Below are 11,580 nucleotides of genomic sequence, written 5' to 3'. Positions count from 1 at the left end.
TCGTTTTTTTTTTCGGGTCGAAATTTTGAATTTTGATATCTCAGCTCTGGAAGTGTCTAGAGCCTCCATTTTTGCACTCAGGTGAAAGTCTCATGGCCCTCTATCAGAATCCAGAGTTTTGAGAAGATTGGAGAAACTTAATTTTTCGCCCGAAAAAGAAAAAAACGAAAGGGGTAACACTGTCGTTTTTTTTTTCGGGTCGAAATTTTGAATTTTGATATCTCAGCTCTGGAAGTGTCTAGAGCCTCCATTTTTGCACTCAGGTGAAAGTCTCATGGCCCTCTATCAGAATCCAGAGTTTTGAGAAGATTGGAGAAACTAAATTTTTCGCCTGAAAATGAAAAAAAACGAAAGGGGTAACACTGTCGTTTTTTTTTTCGGGTCGAAATTTTGAATTGAGATATCTCAGCTCTGGAAGGGTCTAGAGCCTCCATTTTTGCACTCAGGTCAAAGTCTCACAGCCCTCTATCATAATCCAGAGTTTTGAGAAGATTGGAGAAACTTAATTTTTCACCCGAAAATTAAAAAAAAACGAAAGGGGTAACACTGTCGTTTTTTTTTCGGGTCGAAATTTTGAATTTTGATATCTCAGCTCTGGAAGGGTCTAGAGCCTCCATTTTTGCACTCAGGTGAAAGTCTCATGGCCCTCTATCAGAATCCAGAGTTTTGAGAAGATTGGAGAAACTTAATTTTTCGCCCGAAAAAGAAAAAAATGAATGGGGTAACACTGTCGTTTTTTTTTTTTGGGTCGAAATTTTGAATTTCGATATCTCAGCTCTGGAAGGGTCTAGAGCCTCCATTTTTGCACTCAAGTCAAAGTCTCACAGCCCTCGATCAAAATCCAGAGTTTTGAGAAGATTGGAGAAACTTAATTTTTCGCCCGAAAATAAAAAAAACGAAAGGGGTAACACTGTCGGTTTTTTTTCGGGTCGAAATTTTGAGTTTCGATATCTCAGCTCTGGAAGGGTCTAGAGCCTCCATTTTTGCAGTCAGGTCAAAGTCTCACAGCCCTCTGTCAGAATCCAGAGTTTTGAGAAGATTGGAGAAACTTAATTTTTCGCCCGAAAATGAAAAAAAAACGAAAGGGGTAACACTGTCGTTTTTTTTTTCGGGTCGAAATTTTGAATTTCGATATCTCAGCTCTGGAAGGGTCTAGAGCCTCCATTTTTGCACTCAGGTCAAAGTGTCGTGGCCCTCTATCATAATCCAGAGTTTTGAGAAGATTGGAGAAACTTAATTTTTCGCCCGAAAAAAAAAAACGAAAGGGGGAACACTGTCGTTTTTTTTTTCGGGTCGAAATTTTGAGTTTCGATATCTCAGCTCTGGAAGGGTCTAGAGCCTCCATTTTTGCACTCAGGTCAAAGTCTCGTGGCCCTCTATCAGAATCCAGAGTTTAGAGAAGATTGGAGAAACTTAATTTTTCGTCCGAAAATGAAAAAAACCAAAGGGGTAACACTGTCGTTTTTTTTTTTCGGGTCGAAATTTTGAATTTCGATATCTCAGCTCTGGAAGGGTCTAGAGCCTCAATTTTTGCACTCAGGTCAAAGTCTCACAGCCCTCTATCATAATCCAGAGTTTTGAGAAGATTGGAGAAACTTAATTTTTCGCCCGAAAATGAAAAAAACGAAAGGGGTAACACTGTCGTTTTTTTTTCGGGTCGAAATTTTGAGTTTCGATATCTCAGCTCTGGAAGGGTCTAGAGCCTCCATTTTTGCACTCAGGTCAAAGTCTCACAGCCCTCTATCATAATCCAGAGTTTTGAGAAGATTGGAGAAACTTAATTTTTCGCCCGAAAATTAAAAAAAACGAAAGGGGTAACACTGTCGTTTTTTTTTTCGGGTCGAAATTTTGAATTTTGATATCTCAGCTCTGGAAGTGTCTAGAGCCTCCATTTTTGCACTCAGGTGAAAGTCTCATGGCCCTCTATCAGAATCCAGAGTTTTGAGAAGATTGGAGAAACTTAATTTTTCGCCCGAAAAAGAAAAAAACGAAAGGGGTAACACTGTCGTTTTTTTTTTTGGGTCGAAATTTTGAATTTCGATATCTCAGCTCTGGAAGGGTCTAGAGCCTCCATTTTTGCACTCAAGTCAAAGTCTCACAGCCCTCGATCAAAATCCAGAGTTTTGAGAAGATTGGAGAAACTTAATTTTTCGCCCCAAAAAAAAAAACGTAAGGGGTACCACTGTCGTTTTTTTTTTCGGGCAGAATTTTTGAGTTTCGATATCTCAGCTCTGGAAGGGGCTAGAGCCTCCATTTTTGCACTCAGGTCTAAGTCTCATGGCCCTCTATCAGAATTTGGGAAGATTGGAGAAACTTAATTTTTTGCCCAAAAAAAAAAAACGTAAGGGGTACCACTGTCGTTTTTTTTTCGGGCCGAATTTTTGAGTTTCGATATCTCAGCTCTGGAAGGGGCTAGAGCCTCCATTTTTGCACTCAGGTCTAAGTCTCATGGCCCTCTATCAGAATTTGGGAAGATTGGAGAAACTCAATTTTTCGCCCCAAAAAAAAACCGTAAGGGGTACCACTGTCGTTTTTTTTTTCGGGCCGAATTTTTGAGTTTCGATATCTCAGCTCTGGAAGGGGCTAGAGCCTCCATTTTTGCACTCAGGTCTAAGTCTCATGGTCCTCTATCAGAATTTGGGAAGATTGGAGAAACTTAATTTTTCGCCCAAAAAAAAAAACGTAAGGGGTACCACTGTCGTTTTTTTTTCGGGCCGAATTTTTGAGTTTCGATATCTCAGCTCTGGAAGGGGCTAGAGCCTCCATTTTTGCACTCAGGTCTAAGTCTCATGGCCCTCTATCAGAATTTGGGAAGATTTGAGTAACTTAATTTTTCGCCCAAAAAAAAAACCGACAGTGGTACCCCTTACGTTTTTTTTTTTCGGGCCGAATTTTTGAGTTTCGATATATCAGCTCTGGAAGGGGCTAGAGCCTCCATTTTTGCACTCAGGTCTAAGTCTCATGGCCCTCTATCAGAATTTGGGAAGATTGGAGTAACTTAATTTTTCGCCCCAAAAAAAAAAAACGTAAGGGGTACCACTGTCGTTTTTTTTTCGGGCCGAATTTTTGAGTTTCGATATCTCAGCTCTGGAAGGGGCTAGAGCCTTCATTTTTGCACTCAGGTCTAAGTCTCATGGCCCTCTATCAGAATTTGGGAAGATTGGAGAAACTTAATTTTTCGCCCCAAAAAAAAAAACGTAAGGGGTACCACTGTCGTTTTTTTTTCGGGCCGAATTTTTGAGTTTCGATATCTCAGCTCTGGAAGGGGCTAGAGCCTCCATTTTTGCACTCAGGTCTAAGTCTCATGGCCCTCTATCAGAATTTGGGAAGATTGGAGAAACTTAATTTTTCGCCCCAAAAAAAAACGTAAGGGGTAACACTGTCGTTTTTTTTTTCGGGCCGAATTTTTGAGTTTCGATATCTCAGCTCTGGAAGGGGCTAGAGCCTCCATTTTTGCACTCAGGTCTAAGTCTCATGGCCCTCTATCAGAATTTGGGGAGATTGGAGAAACTTAATTTTTCGCCCAAAAAAAAAACGTAAGGGGTACCACTGTCGTTTTTTTTTTCGGGCCGAATTTTTGAGTTTCGATATCTCAGCTCTGGAAGGGGCTAGAGCCTCCATTTTTGCACTCAGGTCTAAGTCTCATGGCCCTCTATCAGAATTTGGGAAGATTGGAGTAACTTAATTTTTCGCCCAAAAAAAAAAACGACAGTGGTACCCCTTACGTTTTTTTTTTTCGGTCCGAATTTTTGAGTTTCGATATATCAGCTCTGGAAGGGGCTAGAGCCTCCATTTTTGCACTCAGGTCTAAGTCTCATGGCCCTCTATCAGAATTTGGGAAGATTGGAGAAACTTAATTTTTCGCCCCAAAAAAAAAAACGTAAGGGGTACCACTGTCGTTTTTTTTTTTTCGGGGCCGAATTTTTGAGTTTCGATATCTCAGCTCTGGAAGGGGCTAGAGCCTCCATTTTTGCACTCAGGTCTAAGTCTCATGGCCCTCTATCAGAATTTGGGAAGATTGGAGAAACTCAATTTTTCGCCCCAAAAAAAAACGTAAGGGGTACCACTTCGTTTTTTTTTCGGGCCGAATTTTTGAGTTTCGATATCTCAGCTCTGGAAGGGGCTAGAGCCTCCATTTTTGCACTCAGGTCTAAGTCTCATGGCCCTCTATCAAAATTTGGGAAGATTGGAGAAACTTAATTTTTCGCCCCCAAAAAAAACGTAAGGGGTACCACTGTCGTTTTTTTTTTCGGGCCGAATTTTTGAGTTTCGATATCTCAGCTCTGGAAGGGGCTAGAGCCTCCATTTTTGCACTCAGGTCTAAGTCTCATGGCCCTCTATCAGAATTTGGGATGATTGGAGAAACTTAATTTTTCGCCCCAAAAAAAAAACGTAAGGGGTACCACTGTCGTTTTTTTTTCGGGCCGAATTTTTGAGTTTCGATATCTCAGCTCTGGAAGGGGCTAGAGCCTCCATTTTTGCACTCAGGTCTAAGTCTCATGGCCCTCTATCAGAATTTGGGAAGATTGGAGAAACTTAATTTTTCGCCCAAAAAAAAAACGTAAGGGGTACCACTGTCGTTTTTTTTTTCGGGCCGAATTTTTGAGTTTCGATATCTCAGCTCTGGAAGGGGCTAGAGCCTCCATTTTTGCACTCAGGTCTAAGTCTCATGGCCCTCTATCAGAATTTGGGAAGATTGGAGAAACTTAATTTTTCGCCCAAAAAAAAAAACGTAAGGGGTACCACTGTCGTTTTTTTTTTCGGGCCGAATTTTTGAGTTTCGATATCTCAGCTCTGGAAGGGGCTAGAGCCTCCATTTTTGCACTCAGGTCTAAGTCTCATGGCCCTCTATCAGAATTTGGGAAGATTGGAGAAACTTAATTTTTCGCCCAAAAAAAAAACGTAAGGGGTACCACTGTCGTTTTTTTTTTCGGGCCGAATTTTTGAGTTTCGATATCTCAGCTCTGGAAGGGGCTAGAGCCTCCATTTTTGCACTCAGGTCTAAGTCTCATGGCCCTCTATCAGAATTTAGGAAGATTGGAGTAACTTTATTTTTCGCCCCCAAAAAAAAAACGTAAGGGGTACCACTGTCGTTTTTTTTTTTCGGGCAGAATTTTTGAGTTTCGATATCTCAGCTCTGGAAGGGGCTAGAGCCTCCATTTTTGCACTCAGGTCTAAGTCTCATGGCCCTCTATCAGAATTTGGGAAGATTGGAGAAACTTAATTTTTCGCCCAAAAAAAAAAAACGTAAGGGGTACCACTGTCGTTTTTTTTTCGGGCCGAATTTTTGAGTTTCGATATCTCAGCTCTGGAAGGGGCTAGAGTCTCCATTTTTGCACTCAGGTCTAAGTCTCATGGCCCTCTATCAGAATTTGGGAAGATTGGAGAAACTTAATTTTTCGCCCCCAAAAAAAAACGTAAGGGGTACCACTGTCGTTTTTTTTTTCGGGCCGAATTTTTGAGTTTCGATATCTCAGCTCTGGAAGGGGCTAGAGCCTCCATTTTTGCACTCAGGTCTAAGTCTCATGGCCCTCTATCAGAATTCGGGAAGATTGGAGTAACTTAATTTTTCGCCCAAAAAAAAAAACGTAAGGGGTACCACTGTCGTTTTTTTTTTCGGGCCGAATTTTTGAGTTTCGATATATCAGCTCTGGAAGGGGCTAGAGCCTCCATTTTTGCACTCAGGTCTAAGTCTCATGGCCCTCTATCAGAATTTGGGAAGATTGGAGAAACTTAATTTTTCGCCCAAAAAAAAAAACGTAAGGGGTACCACTGTCGTTTTTTTTTTGGGGCCGAATTTTTGAGTTTCGATATCTCAGCTCTGGAAGGGGCTAGAGTCTCCATTTTTGCACTCAGGTCTAAGTCTCATGGCCCTCTATCAGAATTTGGGAAGATTGGAGAAACTTAATTTTTCGCCCAAAAAAAAAAAACGTAAGGGGTACCACTGTCGGTTTTTTTTCGGGTCGAAATTTTGAGTTTCGATATCTCAGCTCTGGAAGGGTCTAGAGCCTCCATTTTTGCAGTCAGGTCAAAGTCTCACAGCCCTCTGTCAGATTCCGGAGTTTTGAGAAGATTGGAGAAACTTAATTTTTCGCCCGAAAAAAAAAAACGAAAGGGGTAACACTGTCGTTTTTTTTTTTCGGGTCGAAATTTTGAGTTTCGATATCTCAGCTCTGGAAGGGTCTAGAGCCTCAATTTTTGCACTCAGGTGAAAGTCTTATGGCCCTCTATCAGAATCCAGAGTTTTGAGAAGATTGGAGAAACTAAATTTTTCGCCTGAAAATGAAAAAAAACGAAAGGGGTAACACTGTCGTTTTTTTTTTCGGGTCGAAATTTTGAATTGAGATATCTCAGCTCTGGAAGGGTCTAGAGCCTCCATTTTTGCACTCAGGTCAAAGTCTCACAGCCCTCTATCATAATCCAGAGTTTTGAGAAGATTGGAGAAACTTAATTTTTCGCCCGAAAATTAAAAAAAAACGAAAGGGGTAACACTGTCGTTTTTTTTTTCGGGTCGAAATTTTGAATTTTGATATCTCAGCTCTGGAAGGGTCTAGAGCCTCCATTTTTGCACTCAGGTGAAAGTCTCATGGCCCTCTATCAGAATCCAGAGTTTTGAGAAGATTGGAGAAACTTAATTTTTCGCCCGAAAAAGAAAAAAACGAATGGGGTAACACTGTCGTTTTTTTTTTTTGGGTCGAAATTTTGAATTTCGATATCTCAGCTCTGGAAGGGTCTAGAGCCTCCATTTTTGCACTCAAGTCAAAGTCTCACAGCCCTCGATCAAAATCCAGAGTTTTGAGAAGATTGGAGAAACTTAATTTTTCGCCCGAAAATAAAAAAAAACGAAAGGGGTAACACTGTCGGTTTTTTTTCGGGTCGAAATTTTGAGTTTCGATATCTCAGCTCTGGAAGGGTCTAGAGCCTCCATTTTTGCAGTCAGGTCAAAGTCTCACAGCCCTCTGTCAGAATCCAGAGTTTTGAGAAGATTGGAGAAACTTAATTTTTCGCCCGAAAATGAAAAAAAAACGAAAGGGGTAACACTGTCGTTTTTTTTTTCGGGTCGAAATTTTGAATTTTGATATCTCAGCTCTGGAAGGGTCTAGAGCCTCCATTTTTGCACTCAGGTCAAAGTGTCGTGGCCCTCTATCATAATCCAGAGTTTTGAGAAGATTGGAGAAACTTAATTTTTCGCCCGAAAAAAAAAAACGAAAGGGGTAACACTGTCGTTTTTTTTTTCGGGTCGAAATTTTGAGTTTCGATATCTCAGCTCTGGAAGGGTCTAGAGCCTCCATTTTTGCACTCAGGTCAAAGTCTCGTGGCCCTCTATCAGAATCCAGAGTTTAGAGAAGATTGGAGAAACTTAATTTTTCGTCCGAAAATGAAAAAAACCAAAGGGGTAACACTGTCGTTTTTTTTTTCGGGTCGAAATTTTGAATTTCGATATCTCAGCTCTGGAAGGGTCTAGAGCCTCAATTTTTGCACTCAGGTCAAAGTCTCACAGCCCTCTATCATAATCCAGAGTTTTGAGAAGATTGGAGAAACTTAATTTTTCGCCCGAAAATGAAAAAAACGAAAGGGGTAACACTGTCGTTTTTTTTTCGGGTCGAAATTTTGAGTTTCGATATCTCAGCTCTGGAAGGGTCTAGAGCCTCCATTTTTGCACTCAGGTCAAAGTCTCACAGCCCTCTATCATAATCCAGAGTTTTGAGAAGATTGGAGAAACTTAATTTTTCGCCCGAAAATTAAAAAAAACGAAAGGGGTAACACTGTCGTTTTTTTTTTCGGGTCGAAATTTTGAATTTTGATATCTCAGCTCTGGAAGTGTCTAGAGCCTCCATTTTTGCACTCAGGTGAAAGTCTCATGGCCCTCTATCATAATCCAGAGTTTTGAGAAGATTGGAGAAACTTAATTTTTCGCCCGAAAAAGAAAAAAACGAAAGGGGTAACACTGTCGTTTTTTTTTTTGGGTCGAAATTTTGAATTTCGATATCTCAGCTCTGGAAGGGTCTAGAGCCTCCATTTTTGCACTCAAGTCAAAGTCTCACAGCCCTCGATCAAAATCCAGAGTTTTGAGAAGATTGGAGAAACTTAATTTTTCGCCCCAAAAAAAAAAACGTAAGGGGTACCACTGTCGTTTTTTTTTTCGGGCAGAATTTTTGAGTTTCGATATATCAGCTCTGGAAGGGGCTAGAGCCTCCATTTTTGCACTCAGGTCTAAGTCTCATGGCCCTCTATCAGAATTTGGGAAGATTGCAGAAACTTAATTTTTCGCCCAAAAAAAAAAACGTAAGGGGTACCACTGTCGTTTTTTTTTCGGGCCGAATTTTTGAGTTTCGATATCTCAGCTCTGGAAGGGGCTAGAGCCTCCATTTTTGCACTCAGGTCTAAGTCTCATGGCCCTCTATCAGAATTTGGGAAGATTGGAGAAACTCAATTTTTCGCCCCAAAAAAAAAACGTAAGGGGTACCACTGTCGTTTTTTTTTTCGGGCCGAATTTTTGAGTTTCGATATCTCAGCTCTGGAAGGGGCTAGAGCCTCCATTTTTGCACTCAGGTCTAAGTCTCATGGCCCTCTATCAGAATTTGGGGAGATTGGAGAAACTTAATTTTTCGCCCAAAAAAAAAAACGTAAGGGGTACCACTGTCGTTTTTTTTTCGGGCCGAATTTTTGAGTTTCGATATCTCAGCTCTGGAAGGGGCTAGAGCCTCCATTTTTGCACTCAGGTCTAAGTCTCATGGCCCTCTATCAGAATTTGGGAAGATTTGAGTAACTTAATTTTTCGCCCAAAAAAAAAAACGACAGTGGTACCCCTTACGTTTTTTTTTTTCGGGCCGAATTTTTGAGTTTCGATATATCAGCTCTGGAAGGGGCTAGAGCCTCCATTTTTGCACTCAGGTCTAAGTCTCATGGCCCTCTATCAGAATTTGGGAAGATTGGAGTAACTTAATTTTTCGCCCCAAAAAAAAAAAACGTAAGGGGTACCACTGTCTTTTTGAGTTTCGATATCTCAGCTCTGGAAGGGGCTAGAGCCTCCATTTTTGCACTCAGATCTAAGTCTCATGGCCCTCTATCAGAATTTGGGAAGATTGGAGAAACTTAATTTTTCGCCCCAAAAAAAAACGTAAGGGGTAACACTGTCGTTTTTTTTTTCGGGCCGAATTTTTGAGTTTCGATATCTCAGCTCTGGAAGGGGCTAGAGCCTCCATTTTTGCACTCAGGTCTAAGTCTCATGGCCCTCTATCAGAATTTGGGAAGATTGGAGTAACTTAATTTTTCGCCCAAAAAAAAAAAACGACAGTGGTACCCCTTACGTTTTTTTTTTTCGGGCCGAATTTTTGAGTTTCGATATATCAGCTCTGGAAGGGGCTAGAGCCTCCATTTTTGCACTCAGGTCTAAGTCTCATGGCCCTCTATCAGAATTTGGGAAGATTGCAGAAACTTAATTTTTCGCCCAAAAAAAAAAACGTAAGGGGTACCACTGTCGTTTTTTTTTCGGGCCGAATTTTTGAGTTTCGATATCTCAGCTCTGGAAGGGGCTAGAGCCTCCATTTTTGCACTCAGGTCTAAGTCTCATGGCCCTCTATCAGAATTTGGGAAGATTGGAGAAACTTAATTTTTCGCCCAAAAAAAAAACGTAAGGGGTACCACTGTCGTTTTTTTTTCGGGCCGAATTTTTGAGTTTCGATATCTCAGCTCTGGAAGGGGCTAGAGTCTCCATTTTTGCACTCAGGTCTAAGTCTCATGGCCCTCTATCAGAATTTGGGAAGATTGGAGAAACTTAATTTTTCGCCCAAAAAAAAACAACGTAAGGGGTACCACTGTCGTTTTTTTTTTCGGTCCGAATTTTTGAGTTTCCATATCTCAGCTCTGGAAGGGTCTAGAGCCTCCATTTTTGCACTCAGGTCTAAGTCTCATGGCCCTCTATCAGAATTTGGGAAGATTGGAGAAACTTAATTTTTCGCCCAAAAAAAAAACGTAAGGGGTACCACTGTCGTTTTTTTTTTTCGGGCCGAATTTTTGAGTTTCGATATCTCAGCTCTGGAAGGGGCTAGAGCCTCCATTTTTGCACTCAGGTCTAAGTCTCATGGCCCTCTATCAGAATTTGGGAAGATTGGAGAAACTTAATTTTTCGCCCAAAAAAAAAACGTAAGGGGTACCACTTTCGTTTTTTTTTTCGGGCCGAATTTTTGAGTTTCGATATCTCAGCTCTGGAAGGGGCTAGAGCCTCCATTTTTGCACTCAGGTCTAAGTCTCATGGCCCTCTATCAAAATTTGGGAAGATTGGAGAAACTTAATTTTTCGCCCCAAAAAAAAAACGTAAGGGGTACCACTGTCGTTTTTTTTTCGGGCCGAATTTTTGAGTTTCGATATCTCAGCTCTGGAAGGGGCTAGAGCCTCCATTTTTGCACTCAGGTCTAAGTCTCATGGCCCTCTATCAGAATTTGGGATGATTGGAGAAACTTAATTTTTCGCCCCAAAAAAAAAACGTAAGGGGTACCACTGTCGTTTTTTTTTTCGGGCCGAATTTTTGAGTTTCGATATCTCAGCTCTGGAAGGGGCTAGAGCCTCCATTTTTGCACTCAGGTCTAAGTCTCATGGCCCTCTATCAGAATTTGGGAAGATTGGAGAAACTTAATTTTTCGCCCCAAAAAAAAAACGTAAGGGGTACCACTGTCGTTTTTTTTTTCGGGCCGAATTTTTGAGTTTCGATATCTCAGCTCTGGAAGGGGCTAGAGCCTCCATTTTTGCACTCAGGTCTAAGTCTCATGGCCCTCTATCAGAATTTGGGAAAATTGGAGAAACTTAATTTTTCGCCCAAAAAAAAAACGTAAGGGGTACCACTGTCGTTTTTTTTTTCGGGCCGAATTTTTGAGTTCCGATATCTCAGCTCTGGAAGGGGCTAGAGCCTCCATTTTTGCACTCAGGTCTAAGTCTCATGGCCCTCTATCAGAATTTAGGAAGATTGGAGTAACTTAATTTTTCGCCCCCCAAAAAAAAACGTAAGGGGTACCACTGTCGTTTTTTTTTTCGGGCAGAATTTTTGAGTTTCGATATCTCAGCTCTGGAAGGGGCTAGAGCCTCCATTTTTGCACTCAGGTCTAAGTCTCATGGCCCTCTATCAGAATTTGGGAAGATTGGAGAAACTTAATTTTTCGCCCGAAAAAAAAAAACGAAAGGGGTAACACTGTCGTTTTTTTTTTCGGGTCGAAATTTTGAATTTAGATATCTCAGCTCTGGAAGGGTCTAGAGCCTCCATTTTTGCACTCAGGTCAAAGTCTCACAGCCCTCTATCATAATCCAGAGTTTTGAGAAGATTGGAGAAACTTAATTTTTCGCCCGAAAATGAAAAAAAAACGAAAGGGGTAACACTGTCGTTTTTTTTTTAACACTGTCGTTTTTTTTTCAGGTCGAAATTTTGAATCTCGATATCTCAGCTCTGGAAGGGTCTAGAGCCTCCATTTTTGCACTCAGGTGAAAGTCTCATGGCCCTCTATCAGAATCCAGAGTTTTGAGAAGATTGGAGAAACTTAATTTTTCGCCCGAAAATGAAAAAAAAAACGAAAGGGGTAACACTGTCGT

Source organism: Pimephales promelas, chromosome 9, assembly GCF_988280905.1.
Source record: "Pimephales promelas chromosome 9, fPimPro1.hap1.1, whole genome shotgun sequence".
NCBI lineage: Eukaryota > Metazoa > Chordata > Actinopteri > Cypriniformes > Leuciscidae > Pimephales > Pimephales promelas.
The sequence above is the reverse complement of the archived record's forward strand: the minus strand, read 5'-3'. Positions refer to the sequence as shown.